The 27,816-nt window shown below is 36.6% G+C and overlaps 1 non-coding gene across 1 annotated transcript; it reads left to right on the forward strand.

Annotated features, from left to right (window-relative positions):
• The first annotated feature begins 15,395 nt into the window (after window positions 1-15,395).
• On the forward strand, window positions 15,396-15,467 carry TRNAW-CCA (transfer RNA tryptophan (anticodon CCA)). The gene has a single exon. It is a non-coding gene; the product is annotated as a tRNA-Trp (tRNA).
• The last annotated feature ends 12,349 nt before the right edge of the window (window positions 15,468-27,816 follow it).

The raw sequence follows: 27,816 nt of genomic DNA on the forward strand, positions 1-27,816 counted from the left end.
CCAGCTTGTTCTTCATTCAGTCCAGCATTTCTCATGATGTACTCTGCATGTAAGTTAAATAAGCAGGGTTACAATATACAGCCTTGACGTACTCCTTTTCCTGTTTGGAACCAGTCTGTTTTTCCATGCCCAGTTGTAACTGTTGCTTCCTGACCTGCATACAGATTTCTCAAGAGACAGATTAGGTGGTCTGGTATTCCCATCTCTTTCAGAATTTTCCACAGTTTGTTGTGATCCACACAGTCAAAGGATTTGGCATAGTCAATAAAGCAGAAATATGTTTTTCTGGAAATGACCTTTAGGCTTTATCATTTCTGTGATGAGACTTAATATGGGCATGGCTATTTCCAACTATTTACCTTTATTATATACAGTACAGTTTTGATCATTTCATTAACACTCAGAAGCAAAATAAACCTGTTAATTTAAAAAGAATGTGTTTAACTAAGACATCTGTTATTCTATCAGGAAAAATGTCAGCACTGTTTCTTAGCTCTTATATCTTCAACACAGAGCCCTGGGCTGAGATATTTTTCCCTTTCTTTTTCTTTAGTTTCTATTCTTACAATAACATACACAGCATTGATGCTTTTGAACTATGGTGTTGGAGAAGACTCTTGAGAGTCCTTTGGACTGAAAGGAGATCAAACCAGTCAATCCTAAAGGAAATCAATCCTGAATAGTCATTGTAAGGACTGATGCTAAAGCTGAAACTCCAATACTTGGGCCACCTGATGCGAAGAATTGACTCATTGGAAAAGACCCTGATGCTGGGAAAGATTGAAGGCAGGAGGAGAAGGGGATGACAGAGGATAGATGGTTGGACGGACATGAGTTTGAGCAAGCTCCAGGAGCTGGTGATGGATAGGGAAGTGTGGCGTGCTACAGTCCACGGGGTTGCAAAGAGTCAGACATGACTGAATGACTGAGCTGAATTGAACTGAGGCTTAGTGAACAGGTAAAAAAACGGAGAGGAGGAGAGAGAAAATATGTGAAGTAGCCATCAATATAAATCATGCTAATAAATATTAATTGAGGCAGAATGTGATTAATTTGGTTTAAATGAACTGGTTCCTCCCAACTACAAATGTGTTAAAAAGAGGTGATGGAGAGTGGATGATTAAGTCTAAATGTATAATGTATTAAACTGTCCAGAGTTGTAGAGATGATTCACATTTACAAATATAAAATCAGAACAAATATAACTTCATTATACTACAATAAAAAAAGAAAAAATCAATATGGTCTTTGCATTCCTTAACAACAATAACCACAACAACAGAGTTAATAGTGGGTCTTTAATGCAGAACCCTTGCAGAAGATTCTAATTCCTTGATACAAAGAAGACTCTTCTTCTAACTTCTAGCACTAATGTTCTTTCAACTGAAACTACCTCCAAAATGATGGTCTACATTCCCATTCATTATGGCTCTTTGGGGAGTCCAACTCTAACCCAACTAGATAAAAATAGTCACTCTCTGTTTTAACAGGTGCCATGTGATTGTAAACCAAAGTATACATTAGTTACTTTAAAGGCACTCAGGGGGCAAACAAATTTACATGCTTTCCATTTTCTCCATTAAAATTTTGCTGTGGAAAAACGGAAAAAACCTGAGTATCTGGTACCACTGGCTACTCTCAGGCAGACATCTCTTATCTTTGCCATGAAAGGGTATTGCTAGTTTTTCAAGAAGAATCCTCAAGTCAGAAAAACACCATTCAGAAATATTCTGTACTTCTGTAAGTCATACAGAAAGAAAAATATCTAGGACACCCCTTATATGGAGAGTCTAAAAAGAAATGCGGCAAAAGAACTTATTTACAAAACAGAAAAAGACTCAGACTCAGAATGAATTTAAGGTTGGGAAGGAGGAAGGATTGGGGAATAGATAGGGAGTTTGGGATGGACATGTACACACTGCTATATTTAAAATGGATAACCAACAAGGACCTAGTGCATAGCACAGGGAACTCTGCTCAGCGTTATGTGACAGCCTGGATGGGAGGGGATCTTGAGAGAGAATGGATGCATGTACTTGTATGATTGAATTCCTTTACTGTCTACCTGAGATTATCACAACATTGATAATCAGCTATACTTCAATACAAAATAAAGTTTAAAGCATAAAACTACAATGGAAAAAAAGAGAAATATCCTGTACTATTGGACCTTTGGGGAAAAGGACCAAGAAGAAGCGAATGATGTAAAATGGGTCTGGTTGCATCCTGACAGACATTATACACATACTCAACTTTCTTTTTATTCACTATCCTTTTTGGAAAATTAATTTTTATACCATCCTAGGATAGTAACTTTTACTAGTGGACTGCATTGCCTATGGTAAATCTTTTTTCTCAAAAGAGGTGAAAATAGAGATCTTGTGCATGATGAGAAGCATTACTGTTCAATCTCATTTCTTTCACCTTGATAGTAGTCATTTGCTGCTCAGTAAGAACAGCATTCACAGAATGAATTTACCCTATTGATTTAGAAAGTGTATTTATCTGGTGCTTGTTTAGAGTTATTCAATAATCAGAAGCTTACAATGAACCCTCATAAACACACACAAGCACCCTGAACACTGGCTATTATTTCTGAACTGAACACTTATTATCTCTGTGATCTTGAACAGCATATCCAAAACATTGCAGAGCATGCTTTTTTATGTGCAAAATGAAGTACTACATATGTCCAATTCATAGGAATTTTGTTAAGATCAAAGAAATAATGAAACTGAAATGTTTAGCCAAGTTGCTGATATAATGTCAATGGTTACTGAGGCCTACTTGTTACTATTACATACTTTCTATCATATCTAGTGCCTGGAACATATGAAAAATAATTAGACATAATCAATAACCTTTCTTTTCAATGATGATCACACGCACAAAGATGGACACATAAATATATATTCTGCTTGTGATGCTGAAACTGTTTCTTTGTGATTTGCTTCTTTCCCACACAAAACTCAGAACAACAGTCTTCTCGTAAAGGATCAGTAAATATTTGTTGAGAAAAATAATTTAAGTTCAGAGAACCTATTGGTTCTTTGTTTCTAAATAAAATGTGAGATTGAAGGAGTTTTCAGTATCTACATACCTACAAGTCAATCAGTGGATACAACACATTAGAAATTGAAGAATAAGAACCATATGATCATCTCAACAGATGCAAAAAGCTTTCGACAAAACTTAGCATCCATTTATAAAAAAAAACTCTCCAGGAAGTGGACAAAGAGGGGACATACCTCAACATAATAAAGGCCAGATATCAAATCCACAGCTAACATACTGAATGGTGAAAAGCTGCATGTGTCTCCTCTAAGAAACAAGACAAAGAGGTCAACTCTTGCTACTTGTTTTTCAACATAATATTGGAAGTCCTTGCCACAGCTATCAGACAAAAAGATAATTCCAAATTATAAAGGACAGAGTAAAACTTAAACTGTTTGTAGATGATAGTATAATATACATAGAAAATCCTAAAGACACCACCAAAAACTACTAGAACTCAATGAATTTGGTAGAGTTGCAGAATAGAGAAGTAATATATATATAAATCTGTTGAATTTCTACACAATAACCACCAACAATCAACTGTCAATAAGGGAAATTAAGGAAACAACCCAATTTATAATCATACTGAAAAGGAAAAAAAATACCTATGAATAAAGCAACCAAAGCAGGTTCAAGAACTGTACTTGGAAAATTTTATGACATAATGAAATAAATTCAGATGACACAGAAACATATACTGGTAGATCTATGGCTGATTCATGTTGATACTTGGCAGAAAACAACAAAATTCTATAAAGCTATTATCCTTCAAATAAAAGAAAAAAAAGAAACAGACCATTTTCATGAATTGGAAGAAATAGTACTGTTAAAATAATTATACTACTCAAGGCAATCTACAGATTCAATGCAACCCCTATTAAATATCAAAGGTATTTTTTCTCAGAAGTAGGACACTTTAAAATTTTTGTGAGAATACAAGACCTTGAATTGTAAAAAAAAAAAAAAAGAAAAAAAAATCTTGGTAAAGAACAGAGCTGGAGGAATCACATTCCTTGAATTCAGGCTATAATACAAAGCTACAGTAATCAACACTGTTTGGTACTGGCACAAAAACAAACACATGGATCAGCGGAATAGAGTAGAGAGACCATAAATAAGCCCACATGATTATGATCAGTTAGTCCATGACAAAGCAGGCAAGAATATAAAATGGAGAAAATACAGTCTCTTCAGTAAGTGGTGCTGGGAAAACTGCACAAGTACATGCAGAAGAATGGAATTAGAACATTTTCTCTCACCATATACAAAAGTAAACTCAAAATGGTTTAAAATCTAAAATCAAGCCTGGAAACCATAAAACTCCCAGAAGAACACGGCACTCTTTTAACATGAATCATAGTGATATTTTTTGGATGTGTCTCCTAAAGCAAGTAAAAGTGAAAAACAAAAACCCAAAATAAAAATAAGGACCTAATTAGACTGAAGAGCTTTTGCACAGAAAAGCAAATCTTCAACAAAAAGACAGCTTACTGAATGTGAGAATATATCTGCTAATGACATGACCAAAAAGGTTAATATCCAATATATATAAACAGCTCATAGAACTCCACATAAAAAAAAACAAACCCATTTTAAAAATGGCAAAAGACCTGAATAGACAATTTTTCAAAGAACATACTAATGGTCAACAGGCATATGAAAAGATGCTCAACAATGCTAATCATCAGAAAAATGCAAATATAGCCAATATTTTATTAATTATAAATGAAGTTTAACCTATAAAAATTGTGTATCACTGTGTTATACATCTGTAACTTATATAGTATACAGCAACTATACCTCAATGCAAATTTTATATGATGTAGTAAAATTCCCTTTAAATTTACCAAAAGAATTTTTACTTCAGCAAACCTTAGAGAGTTTAGCAGAAAGAGTTAATTTGTTGCAGTAAAAGAAATAATTGAGACATCTGTATAATTAGAGTTTGGTTTGCAAAGTCAATAATAATATTTCACCTAGAATTTCTTGTAAACCTTCAGTTCAGTTTTAATACAATGTAGTTGATTAAATATACACTTCAATTCATTGTAATTAAATGATATATAAACACCAATTTTCCCTTAAAGTTATAAACAGTCATGTAGCATGATAAGCAACACTAATTCTGAAAGAAAATATCTTATGACTTCCAGATTCAAAACAATAAAGTATCACCAGCTGCATTAGCTGTTGCACCAGAATATTTTGGGGTTTAACATTAAGAAGTACCAAGAAATCTGAATTTTCAATAAAATATCAATAGATATTGTCAATAGAGTATACATCTTAAAATCTTCAAAACCAATTGATAGTCTCTGAATAATAATGTTACATCCCAATATCGACAGATGTAATAATAACAAAGCTACAAGGTAGCTTTCTCAATCTCTAGAATTCATTTATTTTAGGAATCATAATTTTCCTGAAAATAAATCCTGTAACATAAAACTATCTAAATACCACCTGTAATTGAGCATTATCTCTTTAAAAGATATTTTCAAATATCACTTTCATTAATGTTTGGATTTATAGCCAATCTCATTTTATTACCAACTCCTGTGATTTAGCATAGTAGATTAGTTATGACTATCTGTGACAGGAAACAAGTAATGCAGTATAAGTGAAAAATAAAACTTTTTTTAAAAATCAAGGTTAGGGTTATTCTATTTCATAATGTCAGTCCAATTGCTCAGTCGTGTCCATGGTGTCATGTATGTCCATGGACTGCAGTACGCCAGGCTTCCCCACCCATGTCAAAACAACACAAAAAAAATAATCATGTAATCCAGTGCTTCTTGAACTGTAATGTGCCCTGGGTTACTCAGGAGTTTTGTTAAAATACAAATTTACACTTGACTGTTAAAGTTAGGGCTTGAGATCCTATACTTCAACAAATCCCCAGATGATGCAAATACTACTGATCTCTGGATCATACCTCCAGTAGCAGGGATCTAAAAGATCCTATGTAAGTAACTGTGATTTTAAAATACAGCAATTTTATGTTTTGTAAATGAAAGTGCTGGTGCTTAAAAGCTCAGGAAAAAATGTCCTATGACATCAAATTCAGAATATAAGATTTATAGTACACAGCAACTTGATTTGCTTATTTAATTGTTAATCCACAACATACTGTTGATTATATATTATGTGCCTGGAGTGTTAACAACTCTTACCTTCCTCTCCTGCCTGTTGGGACTCTCTTGAGAGAATGGGACAATGTCAAGAAGCTGAGCATTCTTCTGGATAGCAGACTCAGGAGCTGTTTGCCTTAAGGATGGAGGCAGAAAAAAGCACAAGTTTCACTCACAAGGTAAAGTTTTATAAAGATTTTTGTAGATGAGTACAAATTATTATTTTAATATCACTGCCAATTTCCTCCAAAATCTGTCTCCTTTTATCACCATACCAAACCACATCCCATGACAGAAAAAAAAGAAAAAGAAAAGAAAACTTTGGCTTTTAGTCCCTTCTTCATTCCAATTATTACAATAATCCCTTAAATTGATTATATATATTCTAAATGTTGCCAAGCCTTTCAGCCCCTATGATAAATGGAGAGAGTGGCATGGAAACATATATAATACCATATGTAAAATAGATGGGTATTGGAAATTTGCTGTATGACTCAGGGAACTCAAATAGGACTCTTTGATAACCTAGAGAGGGTGGGATGGGGTTGGATGTGGGAGATGGGAGGGAGGTTCAAGAAGGAGGGGACATATGTGTACCTATGGCTGATTCATGTTGATGTATGGCGGAAAGCAACACAACACTGTAAAGCAATCATCCTTCAATTAAAAATAAATAAATTTAAAAAATTATTTTACATATACTTTGAACATTGAGCAAGTGTGTGTGTGTGAGCATATACATATCTCTATCCATAGGGGGAAAAGTATAATTTATAGAGCAGAAAAATAAGTCTTATCTAAGGAAAAGATGTCCATTTTCCTAAAGATTCTTGTGGTTGCAAAAAATGAAAACTTGCCTGAGTTTAACTTAAGCAAGAAAGATACTGGGATGAATCAAGAATGAACTAGAATAAGGGATGGGAGTGCTATAAAGAATCACAAAAATAATCCTTGTGTATTTTAAATTTTTTTCTGTACATGTGATTTATTCTTTTGTCTTGCTGAATATTAGCTTCCTCTGTCACCTAATTGACAAGAGTAGTAAGTAGCCAATGCTTTGAGCTGCTACATGTTTATCTGACTTCTTCAAGAAAGCATCAGGGGGAGATGAGCCTCTTTATCACAGTTCCCAATTGCAGGAAGGGATCTTGACTGTAAGCAGGGATACATTTGTCCATTTCTAAATCAACTAACCGGAGAAGGCAATGGCACCCCTCTCCAGTACTCTTGCCTGGAAAATCCCATGGACGGAGGAGCCTGATGGCTGCAATCCATGGGGTCTCTAGGAGTCGAACATGACTGAGCAACTTCACTTTCACTTTTCACTTTCATGCATTGGAGAAGGAAATGGCAACCCACTCCAGTGTTCTTGCCTGGAGAATCCCAGGGACAGGGGAGCCTGGTGGGCTGCCGTCTATGGAGTTGCACAGAGTCGGACACGACTGAAGCGACTTAGCAGCAGCAGCAGCAAATCAACTAACTGGTTAGACATTTTGGTCACATCTGTCTTCAGCTGCCCAATGACGTCATATGGGTGGGGACAGGCTGGATACACTCAGAAACAATAAAGAGGAAAGTGCTCTGCTACAAGTGGTGGATATTGTGAGGTTCATGCCCCAGCATCCTTTTCAACCATTTCACAGTTTGTAGTAGGCATATCAGTTATGTGGGATTGACCTCAGTCCTTTTTGACCATAGTCCAAAAGGACTATGATATGCTTAAACCAATTAACACAGCTTTATTGCCCTCGCCAATTACTGGTTCAAGAATAAAGGTGCTTACTGAGTCAATAAATTCAGAGGAGAGGTTTTCTGGGAAGGTCTGTAACAGGTGCTACCTCATTCTTAAGTCAATAGAAATTCAGTTCACTAGGTCAGAGGGAAAAGAGCTGGTACAACAGAGGTCATTTCCCTTAAAATGTCTTCATCAATATTGAATACAAATTATCTGAATTTTCTCTTCCTAACCTGATAGTTTAACTCATTATGCTTTATATCTTTTCATATATTAATATATGATTGTGCCTGTGCTTAGTCACTCAGTCAGGTCCGACTCTTCGTGACCCTTTGGACTATACCCCCCAGGCTCCTCTGTTCATGGGATTTTCCAGGCAAGAATACTGGAGTGGGTTGCCATTTCCTTTTCCAGGTCATCTGCCTGACCCAGGGATCAAACCTGCATCTCTTGTGTCTCCTGCATTGCAGGCAAATTCTTTAGCTACTGAGCCAGTGGGGCAGCCCTAATATATGATTCCTTGGCAATTAACCAAAGCAATTTATACAGGGCACCCATGCTAGCTTCAGTTGGAGACTTCAGTCTGAGGCAAGTCTTCTTGTTTATATTTATCAGAGGGCATGAATTAGTCTCAGAGGCATGCTGACTGGAATTGTCCACAGAAGTAAGCGTGGTCGCAGAAGATAAACAGAAAATAAGTTTCTTCAGCTTCTAACATGTAACAGCCAAATAAAAAAGTGAAAATTTTAGCCCACATATGTGTTACCTTAAAGAAGAATCAATAGTTTGATCAAATAGTCTACCGTCTCACCCTTCACACTGACTTATGCTTTTGGCCTTGAAAGAACAAATTTCAATTGCCTTGTTCATAAATGTAAAAGTAGTTTGTATGTCCAGTGGTCAACACATATAGGCTGTACTAATGTATTAGATAAAAACAACTAGGGATGAAGATTCTAAAGTCTATACTATCTGAGAGTACATTTTAGTTTTCATTTTTTTTTTAACTTGAAGTTAGCTCCTGAATATCTAGACAGCTTTCACATAGCATATTTTCAAAACTTCAAAATTTAAAATAATTTGTAATATGTTTTAATATTTTACCTTCTTACTGTAATAACTGAGCCAAAATAATTGGTTTTTTGACAACACTTATTTGACACCCTTTTTATTATGACAGTGAGTAAGAAAAACAGCCAGTATGTTTCATACATTTACTATATGCTGTATTATGAGCTATTCGCCTATTTTATCTCACTCTAATACATCAAAGGAATTGAAACAGGAACTTTAAAATCACATATTAAAGAAAAGGTCAGCGAAAAAGGTACACTGGTGGCAAGTAATCATATGAAAGATGTTTTGTATCATATGCAGATGAAACCACCCTTATAGCAGAAAGCGAAGAAGAACTAAAGAGCCTCTTGATGAAAGTGAAAGAGGAGAGTGAAAGTGTTGGCTTAAAACTCAACATTCAGAAAACTAAGATCATGGCATCTGGTCCCATCACTTCATAGAAAATAGACGGAGAAACAATGGAAACAGTGAGGGACTTTGTTTTTTTGAGCTCCAAAATCACTGCAGATGGTGAATGCAGCCATGAAATTAAAAGGCACTTGCTCCCTGGAAGAAAAGCTATGACCAACATAGACAGCATATTAAAAAGCAGAGACATTACTTTGCCGACAAAGGTCTGACTATTAACTGCAGCTTACAGTACTTTTATTCATAACTGCCAAAACTTGAAAGCAACCAAGATGCAATTTCAGCAGGTGAATGGATAAATAAAACATGGTATATCCACACAATGAAATATTATTCAGCACTAAAATTAAAAAGAAATGCTGTTAAACAAAGAAAATGTTACTGGTTTCTGTGTTTATATTTCCTGTTCTTTTTACCTTGCAAAGACTTATGGAGAGATGAAGGGGAAAATTCTACCTTCAAATTATTTTAACTTTAAATGAATCAGTCTAGCTTTTGTCAGGAACATATTTCAAATTGCAAAAGACTGGAACAAGCCTAAATGCACATGAATACAGAATGATTAAATAAATTATGATAAATTCACACAATAAAACATCACAGCCATTAAAAATAATTAGGTAGTTTTCTATGTAATGATATGGAACTATTCCAAGAGTTACTGCATGAGAATGTCAAGGTGTGGAACCACGTGTATGACATTACTGACATAATTTGTGTGGGGAAAAAAAAAACCTATGCATATTTTTTATAAATGCATAAACTGTCTGGAATATATACAAAAACTAGTAAATGTACTATTTTCTACAAAAGTTACTGGAAGGTGATAGGACAATGTCACTGAGCAATACACTCAAGGTAGGCATTGAGCATATTCTTCTGCATGTTTTGAATGTTGGGCATGAGTCACTTATTCAGAAATGCAAGTGAAATATTTTTTTAAACATATATTTTCTCCCAAAAAAAGAAAGATTAGGCCCTGAAAAAACATGGCACATAACAAAGGGAAAGAGTCAATCTGGAAAGTATATATAGTGTATGATTTCTACTATATAACTTTCTGGAGAAAACAAAACTATGAAGAAAATAAAGAGAGTTGAGGTTTTCAGGGTAGAGGTGGGGAAAGGATGAATAGGCAGAGTATGAATGATTTTTTAGGGAGGTGAAAATATTCTGATATTATAGTGAAGGATATATGTCTTAAGACGTACAGTGCTGGGAGTAATGCATGCATGCATGCTAAGTCGCTTCAGTCGTGTCTGACTCTTAGAGACCCCATGGACTATAGCCCACCAGGCTCCTCCATCCATGGGATTTTCCAGGCAAGAGTACTAGAGTGGGTTGCCGTGCCCTTCTCCAGGGGATTTCCCGAGCCAGGTATCAAACCCGCATCTGTTATGTCTCCTGCATTGGCAGGGGTTTCTTTACCACTAGCACCACCTGGGAAGCCTCTTCCAAATAGGTATACCCTCAGAATTTAGCACCATTAATTTTCTTTACAAGGATGACAACTCCCAGTAAGAATCAACAGAAAACAGGTGACAGTAGCCATCTGGAGGAGCACTCCTCTCCTCAGGATATTGCTGATGAGGCTAAACTGTCCCTCACATCTCAAGGAGACTAACATTTAGGTAACATAAAATAATCTCAGTCCTGTCCATTCTTGCATAGCTAAGACAATGTCACATCTCAAGGGACATACTCCCCAAGTGGTCATGGAGGAATAGAAATGTTTCCCAAGACGGTAATGTTTATGTATAAGGACTTTATCTATGAATAAGTGTATGCTTATAATTGAAAAGAAAAGGTTTTGTGAGGAAAACAACCAAATTGCACTGTAGAAGGGTACTAAAAAGTAAACCTAAGGTAAACAATGGACTTTGAGTGACAATGCTGTGTCAATGTAGTGAAAGTGTTAGTCACTCAGTCATGTCCAACTCTTAGCAACCTCATGTCAGGCTCCTTGGTCTATGGAATTCTCCAGGCAAGAATACTGGTGTGGGTTGCCATGACCTCCTCCAGGGAATCTTCCCAATCCAGGGATTGAACCTGGGTCTCCTGCACTGTAGGCAGATTCTTTACCATCTGAGCCACCAGGGAAGCCCTGTATCAATGTAATTTCTTGGTTAAAAAAAAAAAAAGTATCATTCTGGTGAGTGATATTGACAGTGAGTGGTGCGGAGCATCTATGCTTGTTTGGGGGATGGGGGAATGTGGGGTATCTTTTTTCCTCTCAATTTTGTTTGGCTAAAATGGCTTAAAAAACTTATTTAAAAAAAACCAGAAGATAAGCTATTGATGAAGGTCTCAGTTTGTTCACAGTGGTGCCAGAACATGAAGGAGGTTTTAAAATCAAAGCACCATACCTGTAACACTATGCTCCCTCTTTGGAAACAGAAAGTCCATACGTTTGACCTTCTTATGTAAAGAAGAGCCTTTCAGAAAACACACTCTGTGCTTAACAGCAACCCTGGAGAGAAGACAGCAAGAAAATATATTTATGTATGTTAAGTATTTATTTTATCTCTAGCAAAGTTTGACTACTGATGTAGAAAAGATGAGAGAAATGAATTGTGCAGAGAGGAAGTCCAATCACCTTCTATGAGTCCCTATTAATTCCCATTTAAGAACAGAACTCACTCTTCTTACTATAGCAATTCCAGTCCATTAATTCCCACAGAGAAAGGTAGGTGAATTTCTGATAAATCTCAGCTATTTTTTTTTTTTTTTACAGTTTTTCACCCAAGATTCAAATTATTTATCCCCTTACCAAATTGTCCAAAACTTTCCGACAAGATATTTCATTGGCAAAAATATCTGTCTACAAAGTTTAGTTTTTCTATTTCTTTTTTATATAGCTCAGATGTCTTAAGCCATTATACATTTTACTGCAAAATTTCTTAATGACAGAACACTTCTACAAGACAACTGGAAATTTACTGAGTTTTGCAGATGAGCTTTAAATATAATCAAACTGTATAAATTTAATACACATAAGCATACAGACTTTTGAGATTATGAATTTATTGATCTTTAGCTCATAACTGAATCTAAGTCCAGAGTTTACAGAATTAAGAAACTCAGGAATGGGTATTTTTTTTTTAAAGAAACATAGCACCTAACATCAAAGCAAAAAAACTCTAGAGCTAGAAGATCAAAATTTTTTCATTTTCGAAGCTCTTTGTGACATATTTAAGAATCAGAAACGATTTATCACGTGAATTACCACATGTCCCTACTAAAAGACAATTTTACACAAGTAGAACTATTTTTACATGAGGTAAAAGAGTGGATTCATATATGAAAACAATGAACCACAAACATGGTTCAAGTGTTTAAAGGGTAAATATTGGTGATTAAAAAAAGTTACTTATGATTCACATTTACTACGAAAAATTTGACAAAATTACTGGTTTGGTATGCACAGGCTTTCAATAAGAAATCTGTTTTGAAGCTAGACATTAAATGAATATTGAAAGTATTTTTAAAAGCAATCCTTTATTTGAAAATACAATATAAGGATGGAGATACTTCTGCACGCCTAAGAGCCCATATGGAGACCATGATGCATATGTCATAAGCAGTTAAAATATCATTTAGGCCAGTTCATTTGAGTCTTTTTGTAGATATTCTTAGTGCTCTCAGACCTTTCATGTATTTTAACTGATGCATTGTCATTCAATCATTCATTCACCAAATATGTAGAGTGTGTTATGTGCCAGGATCTTTGGCAGAATAGAGAATAAGCTGTCAAAATGATGAAGTCCTGACTTCACCCATCGCAGAATCTGAAAGGAAGACAGAGAAGCAAGTAACTTCCAGAAAGCCTCTGAAGTGTTCCTCCAGGGGCTAGAAGAAAGCCTTAAGGAGACCAAAGCAATCTGGCATCCCAGAGCAGGACCAATACACATGGGCTTCAGAATGCATGGTGGGGAGATGTCCTGTAAGCTGAAACCCAAAGGCAAAAATAAAAGTTGCAGGATGGCAAAAGCATGAGGAGGGAGGGGAAGACAGAGAAAAACATTTCATTTTTTGCAGGCTTGGTGAGACTTAATATGAACCTGAAGAGAAAAGCAACTGATCTCCCACTTCATGCCCTAAAGGCTGAAATGTCATTCCTCCCAAAGGGAGGCTCTCCTATCATCACCTGGAAATTACTTATAACTTTTGAAAAAAGAGCCCTGGATTCTTATTTTTGCACTGGGTTTCACAAATGATGTGGTCAGTCATGAGACAGAGGATGGGTTCATAATGATGAAAAGGATAAATCTAGATTGTATTAGAGACATAAAAAGCTGTACGAGGAAAAATAGGGAACCAGGGTTTTTCTCCAATCTCAGTCTTTCACTTCACATGTGGACTTTTCTGCATCTGTGAGTTTCCTAAACATTCTTACTGAACAGAAAACTTTTTTCCCCAGGTTAACCTAGAAAAGTAGCTTGAGGCATTTTATTATCTATATAAAATAAGACATTTCACAGCAGTGACCAATACGTGGCCCTAAGACCATCCAAAGGAGGCCACTGGGACCCTGGCTTCTGTAACTCACATGATTACATGTTCTCCCACATACATAACAACAGAGAAAGTCTTGATGTTAGCTTTTCCATAACTGTCTTAGGTATAGTCTGGCTTTACACTAGAAACAATAATACTCAAACATACACACCTACAGAAACACTTCCATAAAATTTGACTCTGCATCTCAGATTTCCTACAACCAAGATGAACATGAAACTTGGGCAGATCCCAATTCATCCTGTTCCTTTACAGAGAGAGGCAGTAGAATCAACTGTGCTGGGCCTCAAACTCACAAACACCCCACGCTTGATTTAAGACTCTCCTGTCACCATCTGGAAATTACTTACAAATTTTGAAAAAGAAGCCTTGGATTTTTATTTTGCACTGGGTCTCACAAATGATGTGGTCAGTTATGAGACAGAGGATGGGTAGAGAATGATGAAAGGGATAAATCTAGATTGTATCAGAGACATAAAGAGCTATGTGAGGAAAATTAGAGAACTAGGCTTTTTTGCAATCTCAGTCTTTCACTTAACATGTTGACTTTTCTGCATTTGTGACTTTCCTAAACATTCTTACTGAACATAAACTATTGTTTTTTTCTAAATTTACTTAACACTGATTTGATCTTACCCTTAAGCAATGATATTGCAATATCATCAGTTTTATGACTCAGTCACGCTTTTTCTAATATATTTATTTAAATGAATAACTTTATAAACAAATGTCTATGGCATACCATCTAAAATCATTCTGAATACTGCCAGGACTAGGCTTACTAAGCTTTGGGATAACACCGAGACATATAAGGAAAGGAATATGTATGTGAAGCTTTTTTTGTCAGGGTAACTATCAAATCCATTAATGAGGATTTGCTCAACGGAGGATGGAGCAAAGTATTATGTCTCCTTGAAGTGTCCTCTGCATTGTGTCATCATCAAGCCCCTGTAACTTTCTGTTCTGTCCTTACCTAACTATGCTTTCTAACCTGTGTGCATTCCTCCAGGTAACAGAGGCCATTGTAATGACAAACTCAAGTTCCCACTCTATTGATCACATGAATCTTAGCTAAAGAGTTCAAAACATGCATGCCCCACTCTACTGAAGGGAGGGAGGGAAGGAGTGAAGGAGAGAGAGAGAGAGAGAGAGAGAGAGAGAGAGAGAGAGAGAGAGAGAGAGAGAGAGAGAGAGAGAGAGAGAGAGAATGTGTTCAGTTGCTTCAGTCATGTCCAGCTCTGCACTCTACTGGACAGTGTGTGTGTGTGTGTGGGTTCAGTTGCTTCAGTCATGTCCAACTCTGTGACGCCATGGACTATAGCCTGCTAGGCTCTTCTGTCTGTGGAATTGTCCAGGTAAGAATACTGGAGGGGGTTGCTGTTTCCTACTGGACAATACATCATCCCAGATCTAGGTCTGAAAATTTAAATATTTTCACTATATTACTCTGTAAAAAATACCACCCAGCTTCCCTGGTGGCTCAGAGGTTAAAGCGTCTGCCTCCAATGCAGGAGACCTGGGTTCGATCCCTGGGTTGGGAAGATCCCCTGGAGAAGGAAATGGCAATCCACTCCAGTATTCTTGCCTGGAGAATCCCATGGATGGAGAAGCCGTCCACGGGGTCGCAAAGAGTCGGACACGACTGAGCAACTTCACCTACCTACCTACCTACCTACCATGTAACTGGCTAAATGTAAGCCACTCTCTCTCTCTCTGATGTATTTATTCCTTTCTTTTTCATGTCACTCAAAATTTCTTTCCCAGCTAAAAGGATGTCCCATATTTTATCATGTCGCCCACACCAATCTCCTACAAGATCTCTGCCTGAACACAGTGGAGTCCCAAACTAGTTTAAAATTCTTTAGTTCTTATACATTTTTCACAATTTAAATATATTTCCCTACAACCTTACCACCTTTGTTTAGTTATAAGACTTTTGATGTTTAGAATTCGACATCTTTTTCCTTAAGATGGCAAGAAATATACATAGTTATTTATACAGATATCCATACATATTTATACATATATTTCATATTTCCTTTGTCTCAGCTTTCTTATTAAACTTGGGTTTGGGTACATAAACACAAATAGATTTTGAATTGCCTTTTTCCCAAAAATAAACCCAATTACTATATCTTATCATCATCTATATAAATCAAGTTTAATTCATTATTATAAGTTGCTTCAGTAACAAATCACCAGTTCTAAACTTATCAAAAATACTAAATTAAAATATCCATCATAATGACATTTAAAAATGTTGTGATATATATTATAAACACTTGAATCATTCCTTCAAAATACTTTTAAAATTCTTAAGATTTTTTAAACAAAGTAGAAATGTATCTAAATTAGAAAAGAACTTTAGAAATATATATCAGTTGATAGATGTCTTCCTCTTGCAAGGCTGTATTTTCTTTTGTCAAACAAGTGATGAGAGCTCTATAAGCAGTTGCAAATTTTTATTTGATGATAAAATGATTGTTTATGGGCTTATTCACTGAGAAGTTATTTTAAGGCCAAAACTAATAATACATGAACTGGTTTCAAAACTATTATTGAATTTGTGACTGTTCTTTACATCCATTTTCCAGATAAGTATTTGGATTGATTCCCCACCATACCTTAGTCCACTCCAACTTGTCACAATACCAAGATATTTTGGAGTCATGTAGATATAATTACATGTTTTAATTAATTAGAACAAACTGTAGCAGACAAGATCTGAAAATATTTTGAAATATGCTGTAAAGTTGGAAAATGAAATAACATGGCATTCTCTATCTCTACCTTATTTAGAAGACACAGAACAGAGAATAAACAAAGAATATGCTTCATAATCACTGTTTGGCTATTTTGTTTTAGCCTGATAGTTTTTAGTTAGATGATACTTGGTTTTTCTTAATAGCAGAAAGCGACATTCATCTCGATGAATACATGAGTTTTCTAACTCTCTCGACAAGCGAAAAGAACCAACTGTTAAAAAATCAGAGTCCAACTCTAGAACCTCAGAACTTAAGGACTTGCTTGTTTTACTTAAAAGAAACACTTCTTCCACTTGGCTCCCTTAGAGGTTTTGTTTGGTTGGTACTTTTTGTTTTATTTTCTTTTTTTAAGGTACTTATTTTCTCTAACCTTATCATGAAAATATCTGGTAGAAATTAAAAATAGGTGGGGCTAAAAGCTGAATTTTGTGATAAATATAAATCCAGTTCCAAGATTAGTCAGCACGTCTGAAACCAAATAAAACGTTGAAAGACTGTTTAAAATTTCATGACACACACACATATTTAAGAACAGATTTGGAAATATCAGTATTAAATATCATTTTAGAATATATTATCACTCTCTATAAAAAACAACAGTTGTTAAGACATCCATAAATAGGACTATGTTAAATAATAATAAGACATTTCTAGCCCATGTACAGAACACTAATTCCAGATGTTTGTTATAGAAACTTTTTCTCTTGAAACACCTACCCGAATAATTTTTCCATCCTCTGCTGTCTCAAGGACATAGTTGTGGAAGTTACAAAAAGTCCCCTAAGTTGTACTATTCTGCAATTGTACATGATTGGCTCCTACAAAATAGGAAGGCACTGACTTCATTGATTTGGCCCTGACTTTCCTCTGAGTTGTCTGTATTGAAAGATGTTTTTTTTTTCACCAGGGTTCAGCAGGCCCTCAAGCCTTTTGACTTCTAACCATGTCATCTTTCCCTCCACTCAAATGAAAAATGTATTTTTTTAAGACCCGAAATGAATTTTTTCCCCCAGCCAAACTTTCAGTTCCTTGGAATGAGTTTTTGACAGCTAACCTTATTTTTCCAAGTAATACATCATCAGAGCAACACAGAGCTGATAGTATATCATGCTGGTCTAGATGAAGTATTACACCTGAACATCATAAGAACCACGTCACTCAGGTGATGCATTCTCACTACACTGTCACCTGGCCTGCAGAAACCTAGACAACTGACTTATACTTTTCAAGGTTTATTTAAAGGGATATTTCTTATTTAGCAAATTCTGTCCAGTGCTACAAGATCATCCATTTCCACTTTACCTGTAGAAAGAGGTAGTGGTAACTAAGGTCATTTAGGGCTTAAAGAAAAGTTGGAAAATGGAGCCAAATCAAAGGGAATGACTTTCCTTCCCTACTTAAAAATGGGAATCCAGCTGTTATTTTTCAATCTCTTTCTAAAATGCTGCAGTGAGAGAAAATTACAACCCTTCACCAGAGCCAGGGGTGCAGGAGATGAAGTTCATTTCTGCTGCTTGCTCACTCTTACTTTCTGCATAACTTCCTCCTTGGGTGTCAGCTCTCCTATTGGAATTTCTTAGCTACTCACAGCTCCTTGCTGTGATAACCTTTGGTACAAGGATGCCCATATGCTCAAATTTCTAGAATACAACGAGACCCTAAAACCCTGGCAATGCCACTCACTAGTTTTGCAATCTTGAGGAACTCTTCTTTATTTTTCAGTAGGTACAAATTGGGAATATGATTACTCATTATCTAGGATTGTTATGAGTTCAATGAAATGATACATGTCAAGTCTGGAAATAGTGCCTGGCACAGAGCAACCGAGTAATTAAGACTAGCTCTTACCATTTTTACACTTTTTTTTTTTACTTAATTATTTTACCTGCTTCTGATTATTATCTCTTCAATTTTTATGTAGCACTCTGACTTGGAGCCTATCTCATCTGTAATATTACTTCCTTAGGGGGTCTCTTCCTAATTACCTCCCTCTGTTTTATGTTTTCATAGCACCAGATCCTTTTTCTTAGTAGTACTCATTGCAAGTATATTTAGTTCATTGTTAAATATCTGTCTCACCCCGTGAACAATTAAAAACAGCAGCAAATTCTCTGTTACTCCTCCTATTGAGAGTTGCAAGGAAATTTCACACCCTATTAACCGATGACTGCCTTAGCGATTTGAATTGCCAATAGAATTTAGTAGAGTTACCCTCTGTGACTTGTGAAGCTAGCTAGGAAGATGCTTTGCAGCCTATATCTTATGCTACAACACTGAGGAAAGCCAGCCCCCATGTAAAATGTCCACCACCCCTCAGACACCTATGCTGTGTGGACCCCAAGCAGCCCCTGGGAAGGCCACATACGGAGGGATCAGGACATTTGCTGTGATAGCCACCATCAAATGGACAGGTAGCGTCTTGAAACAGGATCTCCCAGGTACGATAGTTGTGCAGGTTGATGGAACATGGAAAACACAGACGTTTCAGTGCCTCTATTCAAACTGCTGATTGTGAGTGAAGTAAATGATTGTTGGTTGTAAGCCAGTAAGTTTTGACATGGTCTGTCATCCAGCAATAGATAACCATAAAACTCTCCTGCACCTTGGGTTGCAGTGGGAGAGAAACTATTTCTCTTTGTTCATGGCTATGTCATCAGTTCCTCACAGGCTGCCTGGCCTATCATAGGACTTCAGGAAACATTTATTGAATAAAACAAAAAATGAATTGGCAACATCAATGTACTGAAGAGACGGGGGACTGGAAGTGATAATTCAATCTCGGTTATCTTATTGGGCTGCCCAGATGACTCAGCATTAGAGAGCCAATGCAGGAGACATGGGTTCGATCCCTGGGTCTGGAAGATCCCGTGGTTGAGGAAATAGCAACCCACTTGCCTAGACAATCCCATGGATAGAGGAGCCTGATGTTCTATAGCTCATGGAGTTGCAAAGAGTAAATTAGTTCATTTTTCCCTTTAAAATAATGAACTCTTACAGCTAAATAAAATAACAACACATCACAGGGCATTTCCATTTGACTCAGCAACAGTAACTGAGCCCCAGGTCTGTTCTGGTTGCTGGAGTTATAGCCATCAACTCTCCTAAATCATAGCTGAATCCTGTGTTTCTCCAGTTGTGGTCTATGAACCTGAGTCAGAATTACCAGGAGATGCTCATTAAAATTTTGGATTTCTGAGTGCCACCTCAGATCTGCTGAATCAGGATCGTGAGAAGTCAGGTGGCACAATTTGCAATTTACAACAAGCCTCCCAGCAATTCTTGTACACTGTGAAGTGTGAAGCTAGGCTGTAATCAGATTGAGTTTTTCAAACTTGTAATTACTAGGATGCTTCATAACAGCAAAACATAATAGATTTCAGACCTCTCTAAACCCACTAGTTATAATCCCTGGGGACCAGTCCTGGGAATTTTTCTTTTGTGTGATTCTTATGAAAAAAGTTTAGAGACCAGTATTTTTGTTTATTTATTTTGCCTGAAGAGGAAGTAGACACAATATGCTTTTGTATTCCTGGTGCCCAGTTGTTGCATCACCTAGCTAGTAAGTCAGGCAAGGCACCAGCCTTTTGCTCCCTAACACAACGCTTTTGCTTTTTCAGAGGTATAGTATTTCCTATGTAGGATGTATTTTATTCTTGCCAAGGAAAATTAGACTTTCTTATACTATGCCAGAGCCATAAGATAAACAATTATATAAAATCTCCTCAAAGAATACTATCTATTTACCTCCTATTTCACCTATAGTCTTCAAAGTATATTTAGAATAATTTTTCATCATATACATTTATTACCTAGAAATGTCTGGCATCAATTAGCTGGGTGGAAATCACTGAGGAAAGAAGGAAGTGAGACTTTGATTCAACCAGATGTTAGTACAGATGTTGGTTAACTATTACTAAATTAGAAATAAGCAGGGTGGTGTAATGGGAACTGTGCAGCTATTCTGTGAACTAACTCTCTAAAGCAATGGTCATACATTTCTCTTTCTCTCTCTTGCAAGCATGTATGCGTATGTTTCTAAAGAGGCAAAAGGAAGTGGGGGTATGAGACACCCAAAAAGCTAAAGAAAGTCATGAAAATGTAGCAAAGATAAAGCAAAGTTTTAAAATGTCAGGTTATACCATTTGTCTACAAGGATTTTTTTTTTCATTACTAATTGCATTTTCTCATTATTACAAATAAATATTCCTCCATCATATGTTCTAGAGAATGTACTATGTAAAATAGACTGTTTTAAGAGGAATATAAAGTCAAAGCATGTTCACTCCTTTCTAAAAGCTGGTCAAGTAGGGAGCAGAGAGGGCTCATGTACAAATGATTACACACCAAGTGAAAATGTGTCCATCATTTGCCCAAGGAAGGTCAAAATCAAGTTTTGGGATATTTGTTTGATGCTAGTTTGACTGTGGCGGGTAAAAGCTGGGCAGCCTTTAGAAGCTATGACATTTGAACTAAGCCATGAAAGATTTCAACAGGAGTGAGAAGAACATTCTAAGCACAGAGAATATGAGCCAAAGAAGTGGAAGGAGAAGGGCATTTTGAGGACATTTTTGCATAATCACAGTATATATGAAGAATAAGGGATATTACTGGGAATGGCAGAGACCATGGATGAACTTTAATGCTAGGTCAAGAAATATGAAACTTTATTAGCTTGTAAAAATAGCTTTTGATAATTATCAAGAGGATATAACATTAAGGAATAATATTACCAAGAATGAATCCTACCACCTTTGACTGAACTGAGTTCCCTTGATAAAGGTGAAAAAAAAAAAAAAAAAAGTGGCAGGGAAAGTCGCTCAGTCCTGTCCGACTCTTTTTGACCTCATGGACTGTAGCTCACCAGGCTCCTCTGTCATTTCCCAGGCAAGAATACTAGAGTGGGTAGCCATTCTCTTCTCTAGGGCATATTCCTGACCCAGGGATCAAATCTGGGTTTCCTGCATTGCAGGTAGATTCTTTACCATCTGAACCACCATGGAAGCCCTTGATACAGCTTCAATTTCTAATCTCGTTGCAGAACTTTAAATGAGGGGATTTTGAATACATTCTGCATGTATCCTGACTTTGCTAGTTTCAAAAGATAAAATAAATATATGCTTTTCAACCTCAGGCTTGCAGTTAAATCCTTGGCAAACAGCCCTTCTTTGCTCTGTGCCTTATCAAAACACTGTATCATTTAAATGGTACCTAAATTCTCCTTCCTCAGCTCCCGACTGGAACCATCTCTCTTCCTCAGTGCGGTAAGTGCCCCCATGATTTCTCAGGTATACAGATTCCCTGATGCAAGACAGTACGCTGAACTTCACTGAGCTACTTGGTAGTTCAGGCTTGCGTTTGGTGAGAACTCAGTTCAGTTGTGCCCGACTCTCTGCCACCCAGTGAACCATAGTCTGCAAGGCTCCTCTGTCCAAGGGATTCTCTAGGCAAGAGCATTGGAATTGGTTGTTACTTCCTTTACCAGGGGATCTTCCCAACCCAGGGATCAAACTTGCATCTCTTAAGTCTCCTGCATTGACAGGTGGGTTCTTTATCACTAGTGCCACCTGGGAAGTCTTTACCAAGTAGGCTTGATTCCTATAGACTGGCATTGTCCAGTACAACTATAATGCAAAGCACGTATGTAAATTTAAATTTAAATTTAAATTCCCTGATAGTCACGTTTTAAGTAGTAAAAATAAACATGATTTAATAACATATTTTACCTATTGTTTCAACATTTAATTAACATAAGAATTGCTGAGATTATACAGTATATTTTTAGAAATATGTCTTCCAAACCTGCTGTGTATTCTGGAGTCTCAAAAGCAAGTCTCAACATGGACTAGTCACTTTTCAAGGTCTTAATATCCATATCCGACTTGTGGGTATCCTATCAGGTAATCTAGTTCTAGATCTGAGTTCTCAGAGCTGATGGAAATGTAGAGTTGTATTTTCTAAGGCCATAGTCATAAGCCCCATGAAGCCACTGAACACTTGAACTTTGACTACTGGCACTGAGATCTGAATTTTTTATTTTACTTTTAGTTTAAATTTAAACAGCCCCACATGTCTAGTGTCTGTAATATTTAATAGCACCATTCTAGATAATGGAAGGGCTTCCCTGCTGACTCAGATGGTAAAGAATATGCTTGCAATGCAGGAGACCCAGGTTGGATCCCTGCATTGGGAAGATCCCCCTGGAGACGGGAATAGCAACCTGCTCCAGTATGCTTGCCTGGGGAATCCCCATGGACAGAGGAGCCTGGTGGGCTACAGTCCATGAGATCATAAAGAGTCGGACATGACTGAGAGACTAACACTAAGGTATTCAAGTGTTTTAAGTTAGGAAGTATCCTTTGAAGAAGTGAAGTTTAGGACTTTTAGTAGAATGGGGAAATAGCTTTAAATAGGAGCATCCCCACAGTACTGCAGAGTGGCATTCACTTATGTTAAAGGATGATTACAGTTGTTATGTTTTCTGACCCCTACCTGATCTGTGCTGACCATCTATGAAAGCACTGCTATTTACTTCAATTATCCAGTCAAATCTCATGCTATATCAAGTGATGACTTAGAAAATAGCCTGTGTCACCCCTGTGTAATTTTTTAACATCTTCAGTTTTCTACACTTGATTCATATCCCACAGTGTCTGATGACCTTTAAGTATTTTACCCACATAACTACATTAGGGGTAAAACTGGTGAAAATTGATGCTTCAAAAACACACAATTATGGTGGCTTCATTAAAGAGTGCTTCAAGCAACTTATTCTTTGTAGCAATTTATGATATACAAGTACTCAAGTTGACGGTCAAACTTTTTCCCTCCTCTTATAATGAACCGTAAAATTACAGTAGGCAATCAAGAGTACTGTAGCAGATAAGTAAGGCAATTTTCCTCATCACTTTCCCTTTTGTTGTCAGTCTTGTTGCAAAGCCCATTGCCTTTTCAATGAACCATAATGTGAATATTCAAGACGGTACATATATACTTAGGTCAAGCCAGGCTGATCTTGAGCTGTTCATTTTAAATAGGTGATGCCAAGTGAAAAGTAAGTCTGACAAATTTTTATGAGGATATACTTTTGTATCTTGAACTTAACTTTAACAGGAGAGAATTTTTTTTTTTGTTATTTTCAAAGGGACTCTAGAATTTGACCTTGCTTAAGCATGTTAGAATATCTGATTTTTCAGGCAATTAAAGTGTTATTGTGAATTATTATGCTGTAAATAATATCTTAGCTATGCATTCTTTAGATAGTTCATGCATATAGATTTCAAAATGAATTAAGAGCTTATGTTTACTTTGAAGTAGGAGCTATGCAGAAGAGCCAAATATCCCTAGAAACTGTTCCATAATCATGTTTTAGATGAAGATATTACAAGCACCTATATGGATTTTAGACAGTCACTGTTGGGAAGATTTGGTAATTTCTTTGAAGCATAAACTCTTTGATCTGTAAAATGGGGATCATAGCATTTATTTTATAGAGATAATTTATTTTGTGGAGAATTAAAGAATAGTTATATAGTGAGTGGTATACAAATGAATACATGGCACATGCTATTACCATGAATGACTGAATGATGTATTTGTTACTATTTTGTTTGTTTTAAATATATTGTATTAAGCCTTTGAAATTCCACAGTTTAATCCAAGTTTAGGTCTCACTGATTAAAAGCTGCTGCTTGTCATATAAGTCTCATCTCAGGGCTAAATCAGGGACACAGACTTCTACCTTCTGAAAATGTTATCTTCAATTAGTAGCTTATAAGTTTCCCCTGGGCTTTGCATCCATTTTAGGTAGCTTTGTGTCCATTTTTTTTTTTTTTTTGTCCATATTTAAGAATATGTAAGGGGCTTCCTTGGTGGCTCAGAGGGTAAAGCATCTTCCTGTGATACGGAAGACCCAGGTTCGATCCCTGGGTCTGGAAGATCCCCTGGAGAAGGAAATGGCAACCCACTCCAGTACTCTTGCCTGGAGAATCCCATGGACAGAGGAGCCTGGTGGGCTACAGTCCATGGGGTCACAAAGAGTCAGATATGACTGAGTGACTACACTACACTTAAGAATATGTGAAAAGAACTTGAAGGTTTTAAGTGACAGGACTTCCCTAGTAGCTCAGTGGTAAAGAATGCACCTGCCAAGCAAGAGACAAGGGTTTGATTCCTGGGTTGGCAAGATGCCCAGGAGAAGGAAATGGCAATCTACTCCAGTATTCTTGCCTGAAAATCTCAAGAACAGAGGAGCCTGGCAGGCTACAGTCCATGAGGTTGCAAAGAGTTGGACACAGCTTAGTGACTGACCACTTTTTTCCCTATCATTTCAGTCCACATTGCACATAACCACACTTAAGTGGGAGGGTGGCTGGGAAATGTAGTCTAGCTAAGTACCCAGGATCCAGATGAAACATATTTTGGGAATAGAAAGGCATCTCTGCTGCAAGTATTGTCGGTTTTCCAAGGCTGATAGACAACTCTATGCATGAGCTATTTAGCACCTTGTTTGTAGAAATGGACCTATCTTTAACAAGAGCAAGTTAAACAAAAGCTGAAATGCTTTCTGTGAGAACAGAAAACAAACAGGAGGCCCCGTGAGAAGGAAGGCTGCACACTGGAGATTCCTTCAGAAGGAGCTGAAGTTCAAGGGGAAGGCACTCGGGTAGCACTGGCAGCCTCTGAGGAATGTCTGCTATGAAAGAGGCTGCTAGAAGCATTGTAATCCCAGTGAGAACGCATTTTCATTGCTGTTTTCAAATTTAAAAGTCTCTTTCGGTTTCTGTGTGACAATGCTACCTCTGGGAATTGCATCCTCATAGTTTTTGACAATTTCCTTTGTATTATCTGCATTGCCAAAAGAAAGGGAAACATCAGAACTCTGTTCACTTTAGTATATGATTTGTAAGAGATGAGAAAAACGGTAGTCACTGTTCAAGATGGATCTTTGAACCTTACTCAGCTCTCTTCTATTCAAATAAAGACTTTTCCCTTCCACTTTCATTTCCATTTCCCTTCAGTTAACCCCTCTTTGGACCACTCCTTCAATATTTGTGTGCCTTCACTATCTCAGAAGCTCATTGTCCACCCACTTCTTCAACCCACAACTGTCTGGCTTCCCCCATAGTGACCATATTCTTAACATTCAATGTTATCAATACCTTTACCTTTGAATGTTATTTCTCTGCAGCGTTTGGTCCAATTTGACATTCCCAGCAAACAGCTCCTCTTGTCTTGTCTGGTTTTCTTAAATATGAAATCCAAATGTTCCTGTCATTGTAACTAGTCATATTCCCTGTATGTCTCTGTCTAATGTAATACCTACTCATCTGTTTTTACATACTTACCTAAACTCTTTTCACACATTGTCCTTTCTCTGCAGCTCCCTAATTAGGCTACCATTATTTTGGCCTAAATTACATAACCCACTGAGGGGTCACTCTCTCTCAGCATCTTCCATCTTGCCCCACCTAACCTCTTCTTAACAGTATCTTCACTCTCCAAGTTGGTCTCACATGATCTTACCCTTGTTGGGTGGCTTTGCCACCTGACTTTCCTCTCTTGGATCCAGATGCCCTGAGATTCTTTTAGTTCCTTCACAGAATTTCAAAGGGAAAATTCATACAAAAAGTAAGATAACATGGAACAGAAGATAAAAGTTTATGTCAGTAGGACTAATGGCTAATTGGATGAAAACCCTTCATTGTCCTTTTTCTCAACTGGTCACCCTACATCTAACTAAATTTAAGTGAAATTTTTGTGTTATCTTATGAGAAGGATCAGTTCTGGATGTTTGGCTGCCTTAAGGCCGAGAAAATTAGAATTGTGGTGTTTTTTTTGTTGTTGTTGTTGAGCTTATTTAATTTTTGTTTGTGGTTTTTGTTTTTTGCTTCTCTTTCTGCTACATTCAAAACTGCTTCTTTCAAGATGCTACTGTTTCAACATGGTGAATACAAGCCTTGCTTTATGACTATTCTTTCTAGATTTTTGAGGTAATATATCATAGGTCAGTTACAATGCAAGGAACTCCAAGTAATCCCAACAGTAACCAAATGAAAAATGGCTGTACTCATATAATTTTTATTGTTTACTTAAGAAATCTGTAGGTAGACTATACCCAGGTTATTGAGAGGCTCAGTTTTATCTGATTCTTTTAGACTAGGATGCATTTCAAAATTTTATTGGTCTATTTTGCATTGCTGCAAATGTAATTATGAGGAAGTCAATGGTTCAAGCAGAAAGGGTTGGAAAAAATGGAACAATAGGACTTCACCTTATCAGAAAGTACCCCTTCCCTAGAAGTCCTGGAGTATACTTCCATTTGTTTTTCATTTCACTATAATCATGTAATTTTATTTCCTGGATCATTCTAACAGCACATGACTGGGTATATACCTATTATTGGAAAGTAGAATAGACACAGTGGCCTAAAATCCATCAATGAATCCCCCTTGAGGCTGGTCATATTGCCACTCCAAACAAAATCAAACTCCTTTTAGAAAGGAAGAAACTGAAGGATGACACCTGGGAAACAAAGGACTCATCACAGGCCATCCCCTATTTCTCCTTGGTAACAGGGATCAAGAGTTTGAAACGTCTCCATCACAATATTTGTGGGTAACATATTCATTTAAGAACAATTTCCTGTATAACTAAAACAATTTGCAGTCCATAAACTTTATAATTTTAAGATGTAAGATTTTAATAATTCCTAAAAGGCCAACAGGTACACGAAAAGATGTACAAAGCCACTAATCACCAGGGAAATCCAGATCAAAAATATAGATATGTCCTCAGACCTATTAGAATGACCATCATTAAGAAAACAAGTGTTGGCAAAGATGTAGAGAAACGAAACTTTTATATATATATAAATTGGCTCAATCAGTATGAAAAACCTGATGGAGGTTCCTGAAAAAAAAGTAAAAAATCAACTACCAAATGATCCATCAATCCTACTTCTGGGCATATATCCAAAGGTAATGAAAACAAGACATTAAAAGTTATCTGCCCTCTTATGAATAATGCTGCAATAAATATAATAACTCAGATATAGAAACAAGCTAAGTATTCATCAATGGATGACTGGACCAACAGGTGATGTGAATGTATAATGGAATATCACTCA

This window comes from Budorcas taxicolor, chromosome 1, assembly GCF_023091745.1.
Source record: "Budorcas taxicolor isolate Tak-1 chromosome 1, Takin1.1, whole genome shotgun sequence".
Classification (NCBI taxonomy): domain Eukaryota; kingdom Metazoa; phylum Chordata; class Mammalia; order Artiodactyla; family Bovidae; genus Budorcas; species Budorcas taxicolor.